Below are 25,299 nucleotides of genomic sequence, written 5' to 3' on the forward strand. Positions count from 1 at the left end.
TGTTCTATCCAGAGGAAGTTCTGACAAGAGGCCTCAAATCTGAAACATCAGCTGTTTCTATTTCTACAGAAACTGCTGAGTATTTTTGTTGTTTTTTAATTCTTTTTTACTCAAGTTAAAGTTGACTTCTTTCTGAGTCAGGTTAAATACATGGTAGAGGCACATCTAGTAGAGCTGTTTCTTCATAGTGTCTGAACTCTGGTGCTGTCAAGGAAGATGTTGAATGTTCTCCCAGTAACAAAGTAGGGTTTTTTCATTTGCTTTACTTTCCCATTACATCCACAAGACATCCACTTTGGTCAGTTAATTAGCTGATGTGAATTACCCCAATGAGTGGTGGAATCTGAGGAGAATAACATGGGATTAGGGCAAAATGGTACTCAGTGGCTGGCAGAGAGTGGGCAGAAGGGGTTGCTTCCTTGCTGGATAACTCCATGAAACCAGTGCTTATTATACACAAGTGCACAAGTTCACAGCCCTGCTATGAGCAACATATAATGCTTCTTTGTCTGTGTCTGCGTTATCAATCTCTAACTGATACACTGGGCTAGATACCCCACCCAGCACAATCTACCCCATCATAGACATTCCCCTTGTCTCATCCAATCCTCCCACCACTTTTTTTGAATTGAGATACAGCTTGGAATAGGCCCTTCCAGCCCTTCAAGCCGTGCTGCTCAGAAAACCCCTGATTTAATCCTAGCCGAATCAGGGGTAACTTACAATGACCTTTGCATCTTGAATCTACTTTAGTCTTCTCTTCTCCCCAGTTCTGACAGAGTCTTCAGATAGAAGCATTAACTCTGTATCCCTTTCCACAGGTGTAACCTGATCTGCTGACTAGTTCCAACATCTACTATTGTTATTTCAGATTTTGAGTATTGGCAGATAATTAAAAATAATTTTGCATAAAATGCTTCGTGATAATTGATAGAGGGATGGGGACCTGGGCTCATAGCCTATGCATGCCCAATGTTAATTTATGCTAATAACAGCAATTTGTCAATGGTTTGTACTGCAAGCATGAGTAGCCAGGGTTCTCACATTTTCATTAGCAGGACAGAAAGCCTAAACTCCACTTGCACATGAAGTTCCACTATATACTGTACACCTGAGCAACTTGACAGCCAGACGCTGATAAATAACAAATCTAAGATCTTGTCACCTATAAAAAAATCTACATCAGGTCCTTTTGCCTGCACAGACGCTGCTCAACCTGCTAAATGTTTCCAGCATCAGCAGAATTCCTCGTGTAAGTGTTTAGAGCATTCTGTTTCCCGTTCCATCTGCGGTCTCTTATCTTAGCGACAATCACTTGCTTGGCTTTGTGGTATTGGGTATATAATGCTGTAAGAATTGTGGCGTGCGACTTGCAGCTTGCCTTATATATTGCAATAGTGTTGGAGAATTAGTTTCCAGAAATCTCAATCTCTCTCACTCTCCCCACCCCCCATTCTCTCTATCTTTTCTTATCTCTGTAATGAGGGCGAACGGGGAAAGGGTGTCTCTTCCCCCTGTATTCGTTTAATAAACCTACCAGTATTTTAAATGGCCCCTGTTGCACATTCCTCCATCAGCCTGAACACAGCGCTGCCCGCTGTACAGTACTGAGTGTGGAGCAGTGTTTGCGAACATCTGGCTGGACCAGTCACTCTCCGGCACCGTCCAGCAGAGGTCACTGCGAGGCAACCCGGAGCACAAACTCCCGCTGCCAAACTCTGCTTTCCTGCTGGTAACTAACAACAAACGTGCGCAGTACTCAGTTCCCATGGACTTGGACACATCAAACCGGAACTCAAAATGAGGTTCCAATAAAGTATGAAACTATGTCTCGTCCAGAAATTAAGCAATAAAATAGCCCCAAGAATTTTTAGGATACAGAAATACGAGAGACACAACATAATGCACTAAAGAGTTTTTTTTCAATTGGAGGGCGTGGAGCGCAGTCAAAGGCAACTCTATAAAAGTTATCCTTTTTCTCCAGCGAAACGCAATTTTGGCTCAATTAGATTTTGCGTCCTTTCGTTGATAACCTCTGCCAGTGTTCGTTTACAATGTCGTAGGGCCCGCGATGGGTTTAAATTGAAGGTTTCGGGTGTCCTCCAGAACGTATGTTGTTTTGTATCTCAAGCAGGTGGGAGGTTTTTCTCTCTCTCTCTCTCTGGTGTGGGATCGTGCCAAAACGCTCACTCGGCATCTCCGGTATTCAAAGGGTCACAATTAATGAGTAAGCCATCAGTGGAATGGAATTCATTATTTGAAGGAAAGCTTTCCGGGAATGTTTGTTAGAGACGCCGAATGCACGCCGCTTGAAGGAGTTACTAAACTTTTAGTCGAAAGCAGCAAGGTAAAGTGAACTTGTCCAATAACCTATGTATCTAGCAGAGAGGGTCTGGGTGACATTACAGCGCTAACAAGAGTAGGTGATATAAATATTAGGCAACTCGAACGAAGAAATTTATTTACTATAATGGATGAGATGAGTGTCTATTGTTGATGTACTGTTTCACCCAGTGTGAATTTCAACCAAAACAAAACGTCTTTACAGCTTGAGAAGGGGCAATGGGAGTGGTATTTGCCTAACGTTGTAACGTTACAAACTATATATTCTGCGTTGAATGCCAAGGTCACTGTGGACAAGGGGCAAGTGAAGAGGGGTTTTGAGAACCGCCTTGTCCATAATTATTAGCATATTAAGAATGCACGCATTTGCAGGTAATGCGTACAGACATGCCCATGGTAACCGTCCGAAAGCGATCAGATGTGAATTCCTGCTCTCACTAAAACAAAAAGCACACTCGTACTTGCTGGAATATTCTGAGTTCTTGGCGTTTCTATTGTGAATGTTTCGAGAAGTGGTTTGGGTGAATGGCTCAAGGTATGGGCAAAGGAGTTACCAGAAAGTTTATTACGCAGACTAAGTGGGCCGAATGGCCTGTTTTCTGTACTGTAGTGCTGTACGACTCGATGACTCCAAAGTTAACGGTGAGCTGGCCGGGAGGTTATATGATCAGTTTTCAAATAAGCTGTTTTCAATTACGTGCTACTTCACCTTTGGCCTCCGCAAACCAAAAAGAATGACCCCTTCACAGTCACCTGCTCCTTGATCGGAGATGAAGTTATTAGATTTGTGTTGCTTATGACAATAAAGTGAGCCGCGCCCATTCTATTTATATCAGAGGGATGTTGGCTACGGCGTGATCAACAGTCCGGGCACTCTAACCCAGGAAGAGAATTATGAATCTGTGCAATTATTTTTCCTTGCCGTTATTTAAAATCTTCCCCTTAACCTTCAGTATTTAAGTTGACTACTTTTTTTTCCCTCTATTCACAAATTTCACGACATATGCCCGTGATGTTAAACCTGATTCTGAAACTGATTTTTCTATCTTTGTTCGGAAACTCCCTTTGCCATCCTATTTCAAACAAGATTGAATAAGGTTGAAAGAGTACCGAGGAAATTTACAAGGATGTTGCGGGACTGGAGGACCTGAGTTAAATGGAAAGATTGAATACGACTTTTGTTCCCTGGAATGTTGAAGTTTGAGAGGTTTGATAGAGGTAAACAACATTATGAGGGGTATAGATAGGGGAAATGCAAGCAGGCTTTTTCCGCGGAGTTTGGGTGGGACTCAGTGCATCAGACTTCACTGTGAAAGACACTAGCAGTGTACCAGATGTTGAAGGGTGTGAGGGAAGAGCAGTTACTATTACAAGGGAGAAGGTGCTCAAAAAGCTGAAAGACCTGAGGGTACATAAATCACCTGGACCAGATGAACTGCACCCTGGGGTTCTGAAAGTGGTAGCAATAGAGCTTGTGGAAAGGATGTCTCCCATGGTGGGGGAGTCAAGTCAAGAGGGCATACATAGGCTCAGGATAGAGGGGTGTCCATTTAAAACAGAAATGCAGAGAAATTTCTTTATTCAGCGGGTGGTGAATATGTTACCACAGGCAGCTGTGGAGGACAAGTCGTTGGGTGTATCTAAGGCAGAGCTTGATAGGTTCCTGATTGGACAAGGCATCAAAGGTAAGAGCAGAAGTCCAAGGAGTGGGGCTGAGGAGGGGGAAAAAAGGATTAGCCATGATTGAATGGCGCAGCAGACTCGATGGGCCCAAATGGCCGAATAGTGCTCCTATTTTTTATGGTCTTATGAGCTACAACATGAGGTCATGGGTTAGGGGTGAAATGTAAAAAGTTTATCAGGAACCTAAGGGGAAACTTCTTCACTCAGAGGATGGCGAGAGTACGAAACAAGTACCAGCATAAGTGATGCATGGAAACTCAATTTCAATGTTTAAGGGAATTTTGGATAGGTATGTGGATGGTAGAGTTATGGAAGGCTATGGTCCCAGTGAAGATAGATGGGAATGGGCAGTTTAAATGGCTCATTATGGACTAGATGGGCAGAAGGGCTCATTTCCCTGCAGTGCTTTTCTATGACTGTATGACTCCAATTTGCATTGATAAATTGTGGGACAACCTAAAGGTTATTTTCTTACATATATTGGGGGGGGGTGTGCAGATAAGTAAATGGGAATGTGTTCAACTTTCTGAAATACCAGTGTGGTGACCTTGGGGGAAAAAAATCTATTGTTCAGGAGGATACTGTGAAAAACTCAATGAACCTAAAATTTTGCTGCTATCAAAAACCAGATAACACACAGGTATAAATAATAGACTAGGAGTATATTAGCATTTTTTCTGTATTAGTGCTGAGGAAACTAATGTTTAATTTTGAGATAAGATAAAATGGCACGTACAGACCTGTTGAAAGCAGCCCCTTGTTAACATTACTCCTGTAAAGTAATGGCCTGGTCAACATTTACTTCTAATATAATACACATCTCTTTTCTGATGTTGATTAGTGAATCTAAAGAACAGGACAGTTCTGTTTATGTTTGCACTATCAGTACAGTTCACAGTATGTTTGCACTGCAACTCCAGCGCAGATCAAGAGGCAGATAGATGCCAAATGGAATTCAAATCAGGGGAATTAAGGGTAATTTACCAACACAAAAGGTACGGCAGATGCTGGAAATCTAGAGCAATGCACATAATGTGCTGGAGGGGGTCAGCAGGTTAGGCAGCATCCGTGAATGTGAATAAACAAGTGATATTTTGGGCTGACCCCCTCGTTCAGATCTTAAAATGGAGGAGGAAGAAGTCAGAAATAAGAAGATGGGGGAGGGCATGAAGAAGTACAAGGTGGCAGGTGATAGATGAAACCGGGCAAGGGGAGGGAGTGAAGTAAAGAGCTGGGTATTGATTGGTGGAAGAGATGAAGGGCTGGAGAAAGGAGAATCTAATAGTCTCCATGGAAGGCCGTGGAAGAAAAGAAAGGGGAGAAGCACCAGAGGGAGGTGATGGGCAGGTAAGAAGGTGAGAGAGGGAATAAAGAATGGGGAATGGTGAAGGAAAGGGGGTAATTACTGGAAGTTTGGGAAATCGATGTTCATGCCATCAAGTTGGAGGCTACCCAAATGGAATATAAAGCAAGTGAGGGACAGCTAAAACAATAATATGAATATGTGGTGGGATACTGACAGAATCATAGAGCATTATGCTGAGATGCATCCTAGGAAGCATCATTGGTGTTGTAACCTGGGGTCATTGGGTGTTTTGGGTCTTTCAACATAGGCACTCCTGCTCAGGTGACCCAGCCAGGGCTGACCAGGCTCTGGCTTGTGTCCCAGCAGCATTAGTCCATAGCCCTCTGAGGACTCGCTCAGCAGCCTATGTGATGCTCTTGATGGCTCTTTTCTTTGCAACCCCATAATGCCAAGGAGAGAATAGGTCGTGCACAGTGAACAGTCAGCAGAACCTCTACACCACATCCCTATAGGGTTGTATCATACCCACACTGCTCTACCAGGAACCTTGGAGTACAGGCCAACAAATCCCTGAAGATTATGGGGTAGGCAAAAACGCTGGTCCAGATGTTTAATAAGATCATATAACCATTGCACAGAAATCAGCTCTTTGACCTACTAGGTCTATGTGCTATTTTAATTCCATTTTATTCACACGACTGTTACATCAATATCCCAAAAATTCCATCATTCACCTACATCCTACGTGTAACCTATAGGGAGGCCAATTGGTTGTTGCCTTTGACTAGTGGTGTTCCTCAGGAGTCTGTGTAGGGACAGATTCTTTTTACGTTATATGTCAGTGATTTGGATGATGGAATTGATGGCTTTGTTGAAAAGTTTGCAGACAATATACGGCTAGGTGAATGGGCAGGTAGTTTTGAGGATGTAGAGAGGCTACAGAATGATTTAGACAGATTAGGAGAATGGACAAAGAAATGGCAGATAGAATACAGTGTCCAGAAGAGTACGGCCATGCACTTTGGTAAAATAAATGAAAGGGTTGACTCATTTCTAAATGGAGACAAAATACGAAAATCTGAGGCGCAAAGGGATTTGGGAGTCCTTGTGCAAGATTCCCTAAAGGTTAATTTGCAGGTTGAGTCAGTGGTGAGAAAGTCAAATGCAATGATAACATTCATTTCAAGAGGACGGCAATAAAAGCAAAGTTGTAATACTGCGACTTTATAAAGCGCTAGTGAGGCCTTACTTGGAGAATTGTGAGCAGTTTTGGGCCCCTTATCTTAGAAAGGATGTGTTGAAAGTGGAGAGGGTTCAAAGGAGGTTCTTGAAAATGTTTCCAGGTTTGAATGGCTTGTCCTATGAAGAGTGTTTGATGGCGCTGGGCCTGTATTCACCGGAATTCACAAGAATGAGGGGTGACCTCATTGAAACCTATTGAACAATGAAAGGCCTTGATGCAGTGGATGTGGAGATGATATTTCCTATGGTGGGAAAGTCTAAGACCAGAGGACTCAGATTCACAATAGAGGGGCGTCCTTTTCGAAAGGCAACGTGGACAAATTTCTTTAGCCAGAGAGTGGTGAATCTGTGGAATGTTTTGCCACAGGAAGCTGTGGATGCCAAGTCTTTATGAATATTTAAGGCAAAGGTTGATAGATTCTTGGTTGGTCGGGGCAAGAAGGGATGCGGGGAGAAGGCAGGAAATTGGGGCTGAGAGAAAAAATGGATCAGCCATGATGAAAAGGCAGAGCAGACATGGCCTAATTCTGCTCCTATATCTTATTGTGCTAAACTGCAGACCTTTGAGATATAGAAGGAAGCTGGATCTCTTGAAGGAAACTCATGCAGACACAAAGACAACATACAAAGTCCATACAAACCAGATCCCTCTGTTAGCTGTGCTGCTGCACTGTCCATCAGCCTCACCTGAGGTCACAGTGAAAGTGAATAAGATCATCAGATTTTGGAGCAGAATTTCATCATGGCTGGTCCACTTTCCCTCTGAACCCCAGTCTCAAGCCTTCTCCCCATATCCCTTCATGCCCTGACCAATCAAGAATCTGTTAACCTCTGTTCTGTTTCTGTGACTCTTATATCAACATTTGATCACCTTTTCAAGCAGGCTGAAATATTTTATTCTAAGCACTATATTTAACATTACGTCACCTTAAGATGGTGAGACTATCAGTGTAAGCCTTAACAAGCTGCTGTGGAGAGTTCAATTTGAAGACTCAAACACGAGGGAGATTACTTTGCTGATTGTGGCCCATGCATAGTTCTTTACTGGATGTGTGGCACTAAGGGACTTAGCTTTTAGACGAGAGAAAGAAAATCAATTGCTCAAATTGTAGTTTCACAGAATTGAGACCATTATTTGTGTAGGGAATGATATTTGCTCTGTAGTTATCTAAATATCAAAAGCTGCAATCAATTTAAAGTGTCAATATGCCATACTGAACAATAGAATTTGGTTTTATTGGATTTGGATAGTTTATTTGCAACGGATTAGTTATACCAACTGGTCGACACAGCGACAACCTTGCACTTCACGTTAGTAAGACCAAAGCACTGACTGTGGACTTCAGAGAGGGTAAGATGAGTGAACACACATCAGAACTCCCAGAGGGAGAAGAAGTGAAGAGAGTGAACAATTTCAGGTTCTTGGGTGTCAGCATCTCTGAAGATCTAACCTGCACCCAAAATATCGATGCAGCAACAAAGAAGGCACGACAATGGCTTTATTTCATTCGGAGTTTGAGCTCTGGTGTGTCACCAAAGAAACTCAGAAATTTCTACAGATGTATTGTGGAGAACATTCTAACTGGCTGCATCACTGTCTGGTATGGGGAGGGGCTGCACAGGATCAAAATAAGCTGCAGAGAGTTGTAAACTCAGCCAGCTGCATCATGGGCACTAACTTTCATAGTACCCAGGACATCTTTAAGGAGCGATGCCTCAAAAAGATGCTATCCATCATTAAGGACCCCCATCACACAGGTTATGCCTTGTTCTCACTGCTGCCAGCAGGAAGGAGATACAGAAGCCTGAAGGCACACATTCAGTGATTCAGGAACAGCTTCTTCCCCTCCGTCATCTGATTTCTACATGGACATTGAACCCAAAAATACTACTTCATTATTTTTTTATTTCTGTTTTTGCACTAATTACTTAATCTAACTATTTAATGTATATGAGTGTGTGTATATATGTATATGCTTACTGTAATTCCATTTTTCCTCTGTTATTATGTATTGCATTGTACTGTGTGGGCACGTGGCCAAGCGGTTAAGGCATTGGACTAGCGACCTGAAGGTCGTGAGTTCGAGCCCCAGCCAAGGGAACGTGTTGTGTCCTTGAGCAAGGCACTTAATCACACATTGCTCTGCGACGACACCAGTGCCAAGCTGTATGCGTCCTAATGCCCTTCACTTGGACAACATTGGTGTTGTGGAGAGGGGAGACTTGCAGCATGGGCAACTGCTGGTCTTCCATACAACCTTGCCCAGGCCTGCGTCCTGGAGAGTGAAGACTTTCCAGGCGCAGGTCCATGGTCTCGCAAGACTAACGGATGCCTTTAATTTAATTGTACTGCTGCCACAAAGACAACAAATTTCACGGCATATGCTGGTGATATTGAACCTGATTCCGATTCTGATTCTAATTTGTTACATATTCAGTATTTGAATGGATGGCCAAGTTGCCTTGTTGGTGCTACCTTGACCATGAAGGCCTGCAGTGGTACGGAGAGGAACCCAGTGGCAAAATGCGTCGTGCTGCTGCTGGTCAGCTTCAGCAGCTGGAGTTCAATTCGAGCCTCAGATGGTGATTGTGTGGAGATACTGCATTTTCATTTTGAATGTGCTCCAGTTGCTTCCCACTTCCCAAAGAGCGGCTGGTTGAAAGGTTAATTAGTTATTGTACATCATCTCTCGTGTAGGTGGGAGGAAAGGGAATCAGAGGGAAGGGGGTTGATTGTTAGGCCTGTATGTGAGAGAATAGGTTATAGGGAAATATGTGGAGACATGGGACTAATGGGCTGAGAACTAACCCTGATTCAGTCAGCCAACTGGCCCCCTTCAATGCTATTAGAAAATGTGACAAAAATAAGAACTTCCCTTCCAGTTTTTCTTTTACATTCAGGATGAGCATGAAGGTCAAAAGACAGACTGCAATAAATAGTAGATGACTTTTAAGTTTCTTGTAACCATTAAATATCTGAGATTTGATAGAGGCATACAAAATTATAGGGGCTATAGATAGGGTAAGTGCAAGGATGCTTTTTCCACTGAGGTTGGCTGGGACTAGGACTAGAGGTCAGGGGTTAAGGGTAAAAGGTGAAAAGTTTAAGGGGAATATGAGGGGAAACTTCTTCACTCAGAGAGTCATGAGAGCGTGGAATGAGCTACCAGTGCAAGTGGTGCATGCAAGCTTGATTTCAGCGTTTAAGGGAAGTTTGGATAGGTACCTGGATGGTAGGGGTATGGACAGCTATGGTCGATAGGAGTAGGCAATTGAAATGGTTCAGCGTGGACTAGTTGTGCTGAAAGGCCTGTTTTTGTGCTGTCTTTTCCTATGACTGGATCTGATCATTGACTTAAGTCACCTTAAACAGGACAGTGTTTAATGGTTGTCTGATCAAGGTGTCGGTGACTGAAACATTAGCTCCTTTTCTCTTTCCACAGATACTTCCTGAGCTTCTGATTAACAGCGAGACTTTCTGCTTTTGTTTTAGGTTTCCAGCATCTGCTATTTTCCACTTTTTTTATCCATAGAAAAGCTCCTGTTATGAATTTTCATGCCTTCCATGTGCAACCCTTTCCTAAGCACCCAGAGTTCCTTGGATATGTTGCCTTATCTTCCTGCAGGAACACATTGAACACTTTTGGTTGAAGAGTTCCTTTGAGATAAAGGTAAATAGCAGAAAACCAAATGGTCTAATTGCCCATTTAAAAAAAACTTACTTTGATAAAGCAGATAATAGTTTATGACTAATAAAGCACCTCCAATATTGTTGCCAGGCACCCAAATTAAAAGCTAAAAGATTGGTGACAATGTAGTCCTCAGACGTAATTAATAAGCCTGGGCTCTCAGGATTGACTTTGAAGAAGGCAGTTATATACAAAGGTGACTTTAAAAATCCCTTAAAATGTAATTTCGTTCTAGAGGGACTTGCTTTTTGGTACAGAGAACTGTGAAATGTATAATTCTTTCATCAGTCGGAAGGTATTTATTATTCATTGTCAATTGTTGCAACGTTGCATCACCAGAATCGAGTTTAGTATCAGTGGTATATGTTGTAAAATTTGTTGTTATATGGCAGCAGTACACTGCAATACATAATAAAAAGCCTGAATGATATATAGTATATATAAAATAGTTAAATAAGAAAAGCAAAAATAGAAATAAAAAAAGTTCTGAAGTAGTGTTCATGTGTTAATGTCCATTCAGAAATCAGATGGCAGAGGGGAAGAAGCTGTTCCTTTGAGTGTGTGCCTTTAGGCTCCTGTACCTCCTCCCTAATGGAGGAAAAAGGCATAATTTGGTGATGGGGATCCTTAATAATGGATGTCGACTTTTTGAGGCATTAATCCTTAAAGATATCCTGGATACTACAGAGGCTAGTGCCCATGATGTAGCTGACTAAGTTTACAACTCTCTGCAGCTTATTTTGAACCTGTAGCCGTACCCCAACCCCCTCCTCCTTACCAGAGGGTGATGCAGCCAGTTCGAATGATCTCCATGGTACATATGTAGAAACTTGTGAGTGTTTTGATGACAAACCAAATCTCTTAAAACTCCTCATCGAATATAGCCGCTATCTTGCCTTCTTTGTAGCTGCATCAATATATTGGGTCCAGGCTAGATATTCAGAGATGTTAATACCCAGGAACTTCTGTTCATGACTGTGGAATGATGCAATGTGGAATTATGCAATGATGAAATGTATGAGTCTATTTGTGTTGGCACAGGTGACAAGGGAAACATTAATCTCCACTTTCCATTTTACCAAAAGCTTGTTCCTACAGTCCTCTGTCATTCACACCGGCAAAACAGCATTCTTTAAAAACACACCATCCATACTGGATAACCTTTCAACAAAACAATTTCAAAATTCTACTATGCCTCTTTATCTGGACTATTTTAACAATGACGCATCATCCAGATATACGTTCTAAGGTTATATTTGTTAACCAACGGCATTAGACCATAAAGGCCATAACATATGGGAGCAGAATTAGGCCATTTGTCCCATCGAGTCTGCTCCACCATTTCTTCATGGCTGATCCAATATCCCTCTCAGCCCCGGCCTCTGCTTTCTCCCCATATGACTTCATGTACTGACTAATCAAGAATCTATCAACCTCTGCCTTAAATATATATGTAATGACTTGGCCTTCACAACTGCCTGTGGCAACAAATTCCACAGATTTGCCACTCTCTAGCTAAAGAAATTCCTCCTCATCTCCACTCTAAATAGTCATCCCTCTATTCTGAGGCTGTGTCCTCTGGTCTTAGACTCTCCCACCATAGGAAACTTCCTCTCCAAATCTACTCTATCGAGGTCTTCAATAGGTTTCAATGATACATCCCCCTGCCACCCCCATTCTTCTGAATTCCAGAGAAGACATCACTGGAATCTGTAGATCTTATCCATATTTGGCCTTACCAACATGAAATTACATTTTAAGGGTTTTTTAAAGTCATGTTAATAAAATTTGACAGGTTAAATGTGAGTAAAATCCTTGATTCATTGGAACTAATATCAATGTGCAAAACACATGCTCCAACCCTTACTGTGTCAAATCACCCCATCTACTTAGACCTAATAAGAGATTATATTACAAATTTATAATGCTCTGCTTAGGGCACATGTGAAGTATTACATGCAGTTCTGGTCATCTCGCTATAGGAAGGATGTAGAGGCCTTGGAGAAGAGGTTTACTAGGCTGCCTGATTTAGAGGGCATGTGGTATTACAAGAGGCTGGATAAACTTAGGTTGCTTTCTCCGGAGTGCCGGAAGCTGAGGGGAGATCTGACAGAGGTGTGAAAGATTATGAGAGGCATAAATACAGTGGGCAGAGAGTATCTGTTTCCCAGGGTTGAAATGTCTAATAACAGAGGGCAAGCAGTGAAGATGAGAGGGGGTAGGTTCAAGGGGGATGTGAGGGTTAAGTTTTTTACTCAGAGAGTGGAATGTGCTGCCTGGTGTAGTGGTAGACACAAATACATTGGAGCCTTTTAAGAGTCGTGTGGATAGGCACATGGATGTAAGGAAGTTGGAAGGATGTGGACGTGGTGTAGATAGGAGTGATTAGTGTTGGTGTGTTTTTGATTCGTGTTTTAGCTGGTTCGGCACAACATTGTGGGCTCAATGGCATGTTCCTGTGCTCTACTCTTCTATCTTCTATTTTAGGGGTAGGTAACCGGAAAATGATCCAACTATATACGAAAACAGGCCATATGGCTGACCTTGTTGATCATACATTCACAGGAAGCAATAATAATAATAATCCACTTTCCTTCCAATCAGTGACCTGTAAGTCGGTGAATAGAAGACTAGGTGTGAGTAGAAAAGACCATGGCCACAGCAGAATTCATTAAACAATGCTTCTTTTGTCTTTCAATAAAAAGACGTAATCATTATTTGGAGTAAGGAACCAGAGGACGTGTAGAAGAATTCTAAATTAATTAATTCTTTGGTGGGTTGGGCAGCACAATCGCGTAGTGGTTAGCACCACGCTTTACAATAACAGCGACCAGGGTTCAATTCCCCCCTATTGTCTGTAAGCAGTATGTACATTATTGTCATGACCGCATGTCATTTCCTCCGGGTGCTCCTGTTTCCTCCCACAGTCCAAAGGCATACTGGTTGGTAGGCTAATTGGCCATTGCAAATTCTCCTGTGATTAGGCTAGGATTAAATTGGTGAATTGCTGGGGGGGTGGGGTGTGGGCGTGGCTCGAAGGGCATATTCCATGCTGTATCTCAATAAATATTTTTCCATACAGGCTTATAATGTTGTTGTAAACACCTACCTGAAACACTAAAGAAGTGGCAACGCAAATTCACCTGTGTGAGCAAGTTTTTGCATGGTTTCAGTGCTGCAGTTCAGTTTGAATATGTGCCACTTGCTGTAAACAAAATAATGTGGATGTTGGATATTTTGAATAAAATCAGAAAATATAGAAATATTTGGCAGGACAGGCAGCATCTGTGGAGAGGTTGCAAGGTAATCACCTCACATCGATTAACTTTCGTTGGAACCACATCACCATACACAAAATGCTAGAGGAACTCAGCAGGCCAGGCAGCAACTCGGGAGAAGAGTAAGCAGTCGGATGTTTCAGGCTGAGGCCGTTCATCAGGACTGGCTTGTTGCTGTGCCATTGATCTCAATTTAATTGTTTCCCCCAAATTAAAATGCCGCTAAAGTGGAAGCTGTAGTGCTAATTGAAATAAAAATAATCAAAAATCCATGTGCTCTGTTAATCTTTTACCCAGAGCTACCAGGAAAGTGGAACACTTCTTGGGCATGAAGCTTTGTCATAAAACATTGACACATCATATAGCATGAATACAAACTGTAACTAAGTTTAATTCCTCCTCTGGTAACTGCATTTCATACTTTGTCATTTTACCATTAAAGAACGAATCTCAGATTTTGTATTCTGTATACATACTTTGATTTGAAATGTACTTTGAATCTTGAAAAACAGATATAAATAAGCAAACCTTTGATGAAATTCTGAAAGTAGCAAACAGGCTCAGTTACAGACAGGGGAGTTGTGCATACAGAATTGTCAGCCTTGAAAAATATTTCCCAGCAACGCTGATTCTTTTTTTTTTGGGCTGGGTCTCCAGTTGTTGGGCTTGTTTTATTTTTTTGTAACTACCTTTGTTCTTCCCAAGTGACTGCAGCTCACATAAATCACAGCAAATCCTTTCTACATTTTTTTGATCCACCCACCATGATTACTAAGCTTTCCTGCATTCTTGGCTTTCTCCGTCCACCAGGCATTCCCAGCCGGTTTGGACGCCGCTGCGGTACACTGCATCCTATTCATTCTGACGTTGTCACTTCTCGTCAATTCTAACCCACCCAGCACTGCTCTGACCCCACCTAATTCATTTCCGTCCTGCTTCTTCACTCCAAATCCCCAATCCCCTCAGAATAACTTCCTGAAAGTCCTTTCCCACTTTTAGTTTTCTTATCAGCAGCTGTAATGTTTCACTTTTCACCAACAGCTCAGTCTGCACTCCTGGCTAAGGGAGAGCAACAGAAGTGTTTAGAGTATGATTTATGAGAGGGGGAACAATAACCTGAGAGGTGACGTATTAGAATGGAGGACAGTGATGAAAACAACAGCAGTAAAACTAGTCAAACAGAAACGGAGCATGTTGATAGAAAAACAGTTCAAGGCAGACCAGAAAGTTTTTAAGACTATAAGACGTGGAAGTAGAATTGGTCCATTCGGCCCATAGAGTCTGCTCTGCCATTCGAACATGGCTGATTTACTTTCACTCTCCTGCCTTCTCCCCAGAACCTCTGACGCCCTTACTAATTAAGGGCATATCTGCTTCTGCTTTATATATACCCAATTACTTGGTCTCCACAGTCGCCTCTGGCATTAGATTCCATAGATGCTAAACACCCAGCTTAGATCTTTTTATCAGCCTTGACTCTGTGATGCCCACGATGTCGTACTTGTGATTTCGAACTGTGCTTCGAGATCATCTATCTTATTTTGTATATTGTGTGCATTCAAATTTTAACTCCTTTAGTCCTGTATTCACCACCCTTTTTAATTTTGTTTCCATGTTGCTTGAAGTAAAATTCTTTTCACTTTGTCAACTTTTTGTCTTGTTCTTTATTCTGGAGACTTGAGTGACCTCTCCTGCACTCTCCTTCCCTTTTACTTCACCCATAATTTTCCAAACTGTTGAACTCAACCCTCTACTATTTAGTTTAAAGCCTTAGTTATGCAATTAACCAGGACCCTGGCCCCACCATAGTTCAGGTGGAACAGTTCCCTCCTTCCCCAGTACTGGTGCAAAATGTGTCACAAATTCAAGCCCACTTCTCCCATGCCATTCTTTAGACCCGCAAACACGAGGAATTCTGCAGATGCTGGAAATTCAAGCAACACACATCAAAGTTGCTGGTGAATGCAGCAGGCCAGGCAGCATCTCGAGGAAGAGGTACAGTCGACGTTTCAGGCTGAGACCCTTTGTCAGGACTAACTGAAGGAAGAGCTAGTAAGAGATTTGAAAGTAGGAAGGGGAGGGGGAGATCCAAAATGATAGGAGAAGACAGGAGGGGGAGGGATGGAGCCAAGAGCTGGACAGTTGATTGGCAAAAGGGATATGAGAGGATCATGGGACAGGAGGCCCAGGGAGAAAGACAGGTGGGGGGCGGGGGAAAGCCCAGAGGATGGGCAAGGAGTATAGTGAAAGGGACAGAGGGAGAAAAAGGAGAGAGAGAGAAAGAATGTGTGTATATAAATAAATAACGGGTGGGGTACAAGGGGGAGGTGGGGCATTAGCGGAAGTTTGAGAAGTCAATGTTCATGCCATCAGGTTGGAGGCTACCCAGACAGAATATAAGGTGTTGTTCCTCCAACCTGAGTGTGGCTTCATCTTTACAGTAGAGGAGGCCGTGGATAGACATGTCAGAATGGGAATGGGACGTGGAATTAAAATGTGTGGCCACTGGGAGATCATGCATTTAGCTCTCTGATCTTATTAACACAGGTTTTTTGGGGGCACAACTTCCCATTCAATGCCAGAGATTTTTAACAATTTGTATCAGCTCAGCACAAAATGAATTGACAAGTATAAGATTCTGATGCTAATTAGAATCAGGAATGGAAATGTTGCTCATGCAAACTTAAAAAGGAAGAAAGGAGTGTTTCTTTAATGCAGAGATATCATGATTTGGAATTCACTGCTCCTATATTTGGTGAAAACAGATTCGATAAAATCTGTCAATTGACACTAGGAATTGCACATGAAGTGGCAGCATGGGGCAGTATGATAATTTATTATTAATATTTCTTTCTTTTGCATTTGCAGTTTTTTGCCTTTTGCACTCTGTTTGAACACCCAAATTGTGTGATCTTTCACTGATCCTGTTTTATTCTATAGATTTATTGAGTATGCCCACAAGAAAATGAATCTCTGGGTTGTATATGGTGACATATATGTACTCTGAGAGTGAAAATTTACTTTGAACTTTGAATTTATTTAGCTAGAGGGTGGTGAATCTTGCACCGATGATTGCAGAGGCCAAGTGATTGGGTATATTTAAAGCGGAGTTTGAGATGTTCTTGATTAGTAAGAGTGTCACAGGTTACAGGGAGAAGGCAGAAGAATAGGGCTGGGAGGGAAAATAAATGAGCCGCAAAGGAATGGTAGAGCAGATTCAATGGGCTGAATGACCTAATTCTGCTCCTAAGCTTATGGTCTTATGGTCAAACATTGTCAGGGTTATGATCCCCACCAGTCCTGCAAGGGCAGGAGTGTGGGATTGACTGGGAAGTTTAGCACTAAACTTCTTTCAAAGTTTAGTGCAGGCATAATATGCCAAATACCCTCCTTCTGAGCTGGAAGATTCCTTGAAGCCTTGAAACATGCAAAGAATGAGGAGAAATTCATGTTTAATTACCAGTAAAAAATAAACATGTAATTTGGTTGTGGCTATATCATCACAGAATACACAGCAAATCTACAGCTTAGTAACTATAACAGGGTCTAAGAAAGATCAAGTAGAGTGCAGACAACAAACTGTGCAGATGCAAATATAAATAAATAGCAAAAAATAATGAGAACATGAGATAACGAGATAAAGAGTCCTTAAAGTGAGATCATTGGTTGTGGGAATTTCCCACTGGATGGGGAAATGAGTGTTGTTAACCTCTTTGTTCACAAGCCTGATGGCTGTGTGGGGGTGGGAGGGTGGGGTGGATAGTAACTGCTCCTGAGGCTCTTGTACCTTCTACCTGAGGGCAGCAGTGAGAAAAAAGAAAATAGTGAACCAGTAGTTAGGTGCAATGTGTTTGTCAGCATATTCCAGACTTCTGTACCAAGTCATATGGAAAGCACCGGACAGCAGATGTGGGTGAGTCTGATCCTTCACCAACACCTGGGGTCACCATTGTCAGTTTTCTGTAATGAGTGTGGAGAAATACTCTTTGTGTCTGGTCTCTCAGTTATACTCTAGACAAGGCTGACATATCTAGTTTATTTCAATGGAGTCAATTTAATTAGATTAGATTATGAGGACACTCAGTCCTCGTTTATTGTCATTTAGAAATGCATGCATTAAAAAATAATACAATGTTCCTCCAGAATGATATTACAAGAAACACAGGACAAACCAAGACTAAAACTGACAAAACCACATAATTATAACATATAGTTACAACAGTCCAAAGCAATACCATAATTTGATAAAGAGCAGACAATGGGCACGGTAAAAAAATGTCTCAAAGTCCCGATAGCCTCATCATCTCACGCAGACGATAGAAGAGAGAAACTCTCCCTGCCATGAACCTCCAAGCTCCGCAAACTTGCCGATGCCGCACCATTGAAAGCACCCGACCGCAGCGGACTCTGAGTCCGTCCGAAAACTTCGAGCCTCCGACCGGCCCTCCGACACTGAGCACCAAGCACCATCCTCTGCCGAGCACTTCAACCCAACCCCGCCGCGGCCGCCAAGCAACAAGCAAAGCCGAGGACTCGGGGCCTTCCCCTCTGGGGATTCTGGATCACACAGCAGCAGCAGCAGCAAAGCAGGCATTTCAGAAGTTTCACCAGATGTTCCTCCATGCTCTCATGTCTGTCTCCATCAAATCAGGATTGTGCACGGCACCCTACTTGACAAATAACAGACATCACCACTGGAGTGGCCGCTGTGAGCTGCGTCGCGCCGCCATCTTCTCCTCCCGCCTCTAGCTTCTGCAAACTGAAGTTAAAACTTAAACTTAAAGCCTAACTGAAGTTTCTGACATCTTTTTTAACTTTTCTTCATCTTTATGTTCTGATGAACTTGTTGTTAAACAAACATACTTTCAATCTGTTTAAAGATTATTTAAATTTGTTTCCACTATTTTGAGATGCCTCAGATTGAGACATTTCTAAACCGTGAGCTGGTCCTGAACAGCCTGGGTTTTGTTTGCACTTCAGAGGCCTTGATCTCCATGAAGCTGGGGGTGAAAACATCTAGCACACTTTGACAAACAATCAAGGACAAATATTGACAAAATGTTTTGCTTCTAGCTTTCAAGATCCTGATATTACAAAGCCAACCATACAATAGTTTATTCCAAGAGGTTCTGTGACCATGCATTCATTGTTTTCTCACTCTCCAGCATGCTTGACCAATTGACCATTCAAAACGATCTGCTCGGTCAATTGTTTGTTGTTTAAAGGAAACATTGAAACTTTTTAAAGCAGGATCTTCCAGTGGCCACACATTTTAATTCCACGTCCCATTCCCATTCTGATATGTCTATCCATGGCCTCCGCTACTGAAAAGATGACACCACACTCGGGTTGGAGGAACAACACTTTATATTCCATCTGGGTAGCCTCCAACCTGATGGCATGAAGATTGATTTCTCAAACTTCCGCTAATGCCCCAGCTCCCCCTTGTACCCCATCCGTTATTTATTTATATACACATATTCTTTTTCTCTCTCTCCTTTTTCTCCCTCTGTCCCTCTCACTATACCCCTTGCCCATCCTCTGGGCTTTCCCCCGCCCCGACCTGTCTTTCTCCTTGGGCCTCCTGTCCCATGATCCTCTCATTTCCCTTTTGCCAATCACCGGTCCAGCTCTTGGCTCCATCCCTCCCCCTCCTGTCTTCTCCTATCATTTTGGATCTCCCCCTCCCCCTCCCACTTTCAAATCTCTTACTAGCTCTTCTTTCAGTTAGTCCTGACGAAGGGTCTCGGCCTGAAACGTCGACTGTACCTCTCCCTAGAGATGCTGCCTGGCCTGCTGCGTTCACCAGCAACTTTGATGTGTGTTGATTGAAAACTTCTGGCAATTTATCACAGTCAAGCTAATTCACAGCATTTCTCTTCATTCTAACCCTCATGCTTTGGTTCTGTTCCCATTTTGCCCAAGCCCGAACCTGAGACGCAGGAGCAGGCCACTTTTCTCAGACCCTCAAGCCTGACAATTGTGAAATGAGATTTGATCGTCACCTCAATCCCACAATTCTGCTTAACCCTGGTAATCTTACTCTCTTCATTATTAAGATTCTATTTTAAAACGCAAACACGAGGAAATCTGCAGATGCTGGAAATTCAAGCAACACACATAAAAGATGCTGGTGAACGCAGCAGGCCAGTCAGTATCTATAGGAAGAGGTACCCCATCTCTTATTTATTTATTTTCCTCTCTCTTTTTCCTCCCTCTGTCCCTCTCACTATAGCTCCTTGCCCATCCTCTGGGCTTTCCTCCCCTTTCTTTCTCCCTAGGCCTCCTGTCCCATGACCTTCTCCCTTCTCCAGCCTCGTATCCCTTTTGCCAATCAACTTTGCAGCTCTTAGCTCCATCCCTCCCCCTCCTGTCTTCTCCTATCATTTCGGATCTCCCCCTCCCCCTCTCACTTTTAAATCTCTTTCTATCTCTTCTTTCAGTTGGTCCTGACGAAGGGTCTTGGCCTGAAACGTCAACTGTACCTCTTCCTATAGATGCTGCCTGGCCTGCTGCATTCACCAGCATTTTTTTATGTGTGTTGCTTTCAGATTCTATTTTTATCTGTTTCCAACATTATTCAGATACTTTGCTTCCACCACCTTCTGAGAGAGAGACTTTGATCTCCAGCTCATAGAGTCATAGAACACTACTGCACGGAAATATGCCCTTTGGCCCATCTAGTCTATGCCAAACTATTAATTTGTCTAGTCCCATCTACCTACATCCAGAGCATGGACTTCCATACCCCTCCCAATCAAGTACAGGTTAAGATGACACTGCCAAACATGTGAGACAGCTTTCTTGTAGTCAAAAAGCTAAGAAATCTGACTAAAAACATCACTAAAAATACCTGTTTTGAGATAAATTATGTTAAATTATCACCATAAACAGTGAGCAAAGGCGAGACAAGTTTACAGGATGAATCAATGCAGTTGGAGTTCCAGTGCCCACACAGCTGGCCTGGGAGCAAGGCTGGATCGCTCTGGGCACTGAGCTGATTTGAAGTGAAGAGTTTGAGAGCAGCTTCAGGCTGGGTGACAGAATCTGGGCCTGGAGTGAGTCGCTGGGTGGCGTGGACTAAGCCCGGAGCCTTTTGCAGCAGCAGTGCCTGGTCCTAGTGCGAGGTACAATGTGCTGTTCAGACAATCTAAACGCTGTCCCAGATCGGACACGAGAGTTCACTCTCCTTGATGTTCTCTCTGCTCTCTAGTGCACTGGTGCCTTTCGCTGTGCTGCCGTTGGGTCAATTTAAATGCCAGCTCAGACAGACCGGAAAGACAGGGTGTCGATCAGCATGACAGCCAATTTTGCTCGTTCTCCGCAATGGTCATCTCCATGGTGCTGAGACTGTCCCAGCTGCAGAGCCTCTACCCACTAATATGATGAACTGATAAGCGAGGCTTTGGGCCTACCCTGGGCTGCTCCGGAGTCAGATCTGAGGATTTATTATTGGTTTACAGTGCTGGTGTTCGCTTCAACTGTTCGCATAACTTGTATGTTTTTTCTTTCTCTTGCACATCAAGTGTTTATTTGTAATTTTATTCTTTTTTTCTTTAAATTGGGTTCTTTTGGGTTTCTTGCTTTATGGCTACCTGTGAGCAAGTAAATCTCAAGGTTGTATAATTTATACATCCTTTGATGATAAATGTACTTGAATCTCACAGTACCTATCTAAGTTCCTCTTAAATGTTGAAATCAAACCCTCATCGACCACTTCCCGCTGGCAGCTTGTTCGACACTGTATTGCATTGAACTGCTGCTACTAAGTTAACAAATTTCACGACATAAGCCGGTGATAATAAACCTGATTCTGATTCTCTCACCACCCTCTGAGTGAAGAAATTTCCCCTCACGTTTCCTTTAAATTTTTCACCTTTCACCCTTAATGCATGATCTCTGGTTGAAGTCCCACCCAGTCTCAGTGGAAAATATATTCAGCAAATCTGCCCACATAGTTCTCTGGGATGAAGAAATCCATAGATTTATCACTGTTGAAAGACGATCCAGAACTGGCTTGCCCACAGAAGACAAAGAGTGGTTGTAGACAGGTCACATTCTGCATGGAGGTCGGAGACCAGTGGTGTGCCTCAGGGATCTGTTCTGGGACCCCAACTCTTCGTGATTTTTTATAAATGATCTGGATGAGGAAGTGGAGGGATGGGTTAGTAAATTTGCTGATGACACAAAGTTGGGGGTGTTGTGGATAGTGTGGAGGGCTGTCAGAGGTTACAGCGGGACATTGATAGAATGCAAAACTGGGCTGAGAAGTGGCAGATGGAATTCAACCCAGATAAGTGTGAGGTGGTTCATTTTGGTAGGTCAAATATGAAGACAGAATATAGCATTAATGGTAAGACTCTTGGCAGTATGGAGGATCAGAGGGATCTTGGGGTCCGAGTCCATAGGACACTCAAAGCTGCTATACAGGTTGACTCTGTGGTTAAGAAGGCATATGGTGCATTGGCCTTCATCAACTGTGGGATTGAGTTTAGGAGCTGAGAGGTAATGTTGCAGCTATATAGGACCCTGTTCAGACCCCTCTTGGAGGACTGTGCTCAGTTCTGGTCACCTCACTACAGGAAGGATGTGGAAACCATAGAAAGGGTGCAGAGGATGTTGCCTGGATTGGGGAGCATGCCTTATGAGAATAGGTTGAGTGAACTCAGTCTTTTCCCCTTGGAGCGACGGAGGATGAGAGGTGACCTGATAGAGGTGTACAAGATAATGAGAGGCATTGATCACGTGGATAATCAGTGGCTTTTTCCCAGGACTGAAATGGCTAGTACAAGAGGGCATTGTTTTAAGGTGCTTGGAAGTAGGTACAGAGGAGATGTCAGGGGTAAGTTCTTTACGCAGGGAGTGGTGAGTGCGTGGAATGGGCTGCTGGCGGCGGTGGTGGAGGTGGAAACGATAGGGTCTTTGATGAGACTCCTGGATAGGTACATGGAGCTTTGAAAAATAGAGGACTATGGGTAAACCTAGGTAGTTCTAAGGTAAGGACATGTTCGGCACAGCTTTGTGGGCTGAAGGGCCTGTATTGTGCTGTAGGTTTTCTATGTTTCTATGATAGTGCTCCTCATTCCTAAATTAAACTGGCAACTTTGAAGGGCATTAAATGAGATATTATATCAGTTCATGCTTTAATTATCTTTATTACTGATACCATTTTCCATTCTACATTTATTTTCTGAATTAACGAATTAAATTTAAAGTCCCTGTTCACTGCTGTCACTTTCAAACTCAGAGTTTGAAAATTTTCTGGATTACTAATTGGGATAAACAACCAGCATACTATTCAAAACATTTAGGTTTAAGCCTGATTGCCACATGCAGAAACAAATGGGAGACAATGTTCTCCTCAGCCTCCTCCTCAAAGCCATTTGTACTTCACATAGGCTTTGGGTTACTGGCTGTTTATATCAGCCAAATAATTCCCCTCAGCTTCGTATTTCGAGGAGAATGGAAGTAGGAAGTCAACACTGGCCATTAACAGCAGGCATCTCAGCTGGCCAAACCATCTCTTGAGAAATTATTTCAAGTTGGTCCCCACAAGTAAGTCTGATTGGAAAATGAAGAAAGAACCTATGAACCCCCTCCCCTGCCTTCCACATTTTAATACTGCGTCTTTGCTTATTCCTGATGTGGGCAGGATTGTTCCTAATGTGGACACGGCGTGGGCATAATAGAGAAGTAAAGTAGGATGGAAGAATAAATGGGTTTGAAACAACGGAAAACACAATGAAAAAGGAAGAGTGGGTGGTACAGCTGTAGAGATGCATCCTCACAGCAACAGTGACCAAGGTTCAATTTTGACCTCCAGGTGCTTTCTGTATGGAATTTGTTTGTTCTCCCTATGACCCTGTGGGTTTCCGACTTCCTCCCACATCCCAAAGGCATGCAGTTGGTGGGTTAATTAGTGACCGTGAATTACCCTGAGCAGTAGATCCTGTGGAGAATTTTAAAAAGGGTCAATCTAAGACTAGTGTAGGAGGTGGTTAATGGCCAGCCTGGACTCTGTAGGCTAAAGGGCCTATTTCCATGGAAACGCAAGAGACTGCAGATGCTGGGATCTGCAGCAACAAACAATCTGCTAGAAGAATTCAATGGGCCGAAGAGCATCTCTGGGAAGGAAGAGAATTGTTGACTTTTCCAGTCAAAATCAGGCATCAGGACCAGAAATGTTGACAACTTCTTTCCTCCCACAGAAGCTACTCGATCCATTGATTTCCTTCAGCATATTGTTTGTTGGGCCTGTTTCTATGCAGTATGCCTCTCAAACAAATTGTGCAGGTGTTTGAAGGAAAACAGAGGAAAGTTTGGAAGGAAATCATTTAGCTGCAGAGTCTAATATTTTAGATCACTTTCTCTTTTTAATCTTCATTCCAGCCAGGAACAGAGTTTTCCTAAGTTGTGGAATATGAAGGTCAATGATTTCATGTGCTTTAATACACATTAATTCTATATTTTTCAACTTTTGAATTGTAGTATAGGGTACCTTTGGATTACCATAATAGTTTCAAAAGAGATAAATTTTACTTTTGAAAATTGATATGCTTCTGACCTAAGGCTGGAGTTGCACAAACTGCTAAATTTTCTAGTCAAATTGCGAAGAAATTGTGATTGATGTCAGAAAATAGTTAGAATATGTCTTTAAAGGACACATATGAAGGCAGAAATGCATAAAAATGGTGAGAATGCAAACAGTGCAACTATGAACAGGATCTTATAATTTTTCTCCCTCCCAAGCCTTGGGATTCCCCTGGAGAGGCAAAAATGAGAGAAAGAACTTTTGCACAACTTATGAAGTACTCTTAAAAACATTCCCTCTGATGCCACGAAGTAACCAAAATGTTCCAGGGCCGCCTTCTTACCTGTTTACGGTGATTCTGGATTTTATTTTTACAGCATTATTTATTATCTTCCCATGAACTCCTTTTGAGAGCTTATAGGAAATCCATGCTTCCTGCATGCATTGGTAAGCTGCTCCAAAGACAAAAGCTCTCTGTGAAAAAATATTTCTAACATTAAACTGAATTCTGCTGGTATACTGCATATTTCATGCTTGTGCTTTTCAGTTCACATTTTGCTGTCCACCTAAAGTTGCCTAGCTAACTGTTAAGAACGCTTACCAATCTAATTCCAGAAGTTTTAAACATTTTCTGTGTGACATCTTCTATATCAAGTCAACCACTTGGAGTTTATGTAAAAAGTCAGCTATGACCATAATGAATGATGGAGCACTCTTCAAAGAATTTGCTTCTCCTCTTTCTTGTGTAAGGTCCATTCCTGTATCCAAGAGCCTTAAAGTAGGATGTCATAGTAATTGTCTTGCCTGGTATCCTATTTTGGACTTGGTTAATTCCTGATGTATGACCAAAAATTCACTACAAGATTCCAAGTGCAAGCACTCCTAGTAAAACTTTAACATGGTTTCTTATTTCCTATCCCAGCACAACTAACTAGGTACTACCTCTAGAATCTCCCCATGCCCTATTAGAGAACAATCCTCTGAAACCCAGAAGCAAAGAAAAAATTCTTTAAATCCAGTCCTTTGTGGCACTGTGAACTTGATCTAAATGAATAGATTTCAAAATCTACATCTCATTTCCTTTAGTGTATCCTAGCATTGTCAATCCTTTTCAGAAACTAAGGCTAATTACAGCAGCACATTTCAAAATGTCATTTTTATTTATAGGTCTATTCAAATAATAAACTGGCACCTTCAAATTTCTGAAAACCCATTGTTCCAGTCTAA

General features: G+C 42.4%; 1 protein-coding gene across 3 annotated transcripts in view; it reads left to right on the forward strand.

Moving 5' to 3' along the window:
• The first annotated feature begins 2,210 nt into the window (after positions 1–2,210).
• LOC140202530 (ras association domain-containing protein 9-like) overlaps positions 2,211–25,299 on the forward strand; it is a 57,088-nt gene continuing 33,999 nt past the window's right edge. For 2 of the 3 annotated variants that reach the window (XM_072267482.1, XM_072267484.1), the window contains exon 1: positions 2,211–2,347. The gene's annotated coding sequence lies outside the window, so the exon portion shown is untranslated. Of the gene's footprint in view, positions 2,348–2,757; positions 2,879–25,299 lie in introns of those variants that run through there. The other variant, XM_072267483.1, reaches the window with a different exon arrangement.

This window comes from Mobula birostris, chromosome 9, assembly GCF_030028105.1.
Source record: "Mobula birostris isolate sMobBir1 chromosome 9, sMobBir1.hap1, whole genome shotgun sequence".
NCBI classification, from domain to species: Eukaryota; Metazoa; Chordata; class Chondrichthyes; order Myliobatiformes; family Myliobatidae; genus Mobula; species Mobula birostris.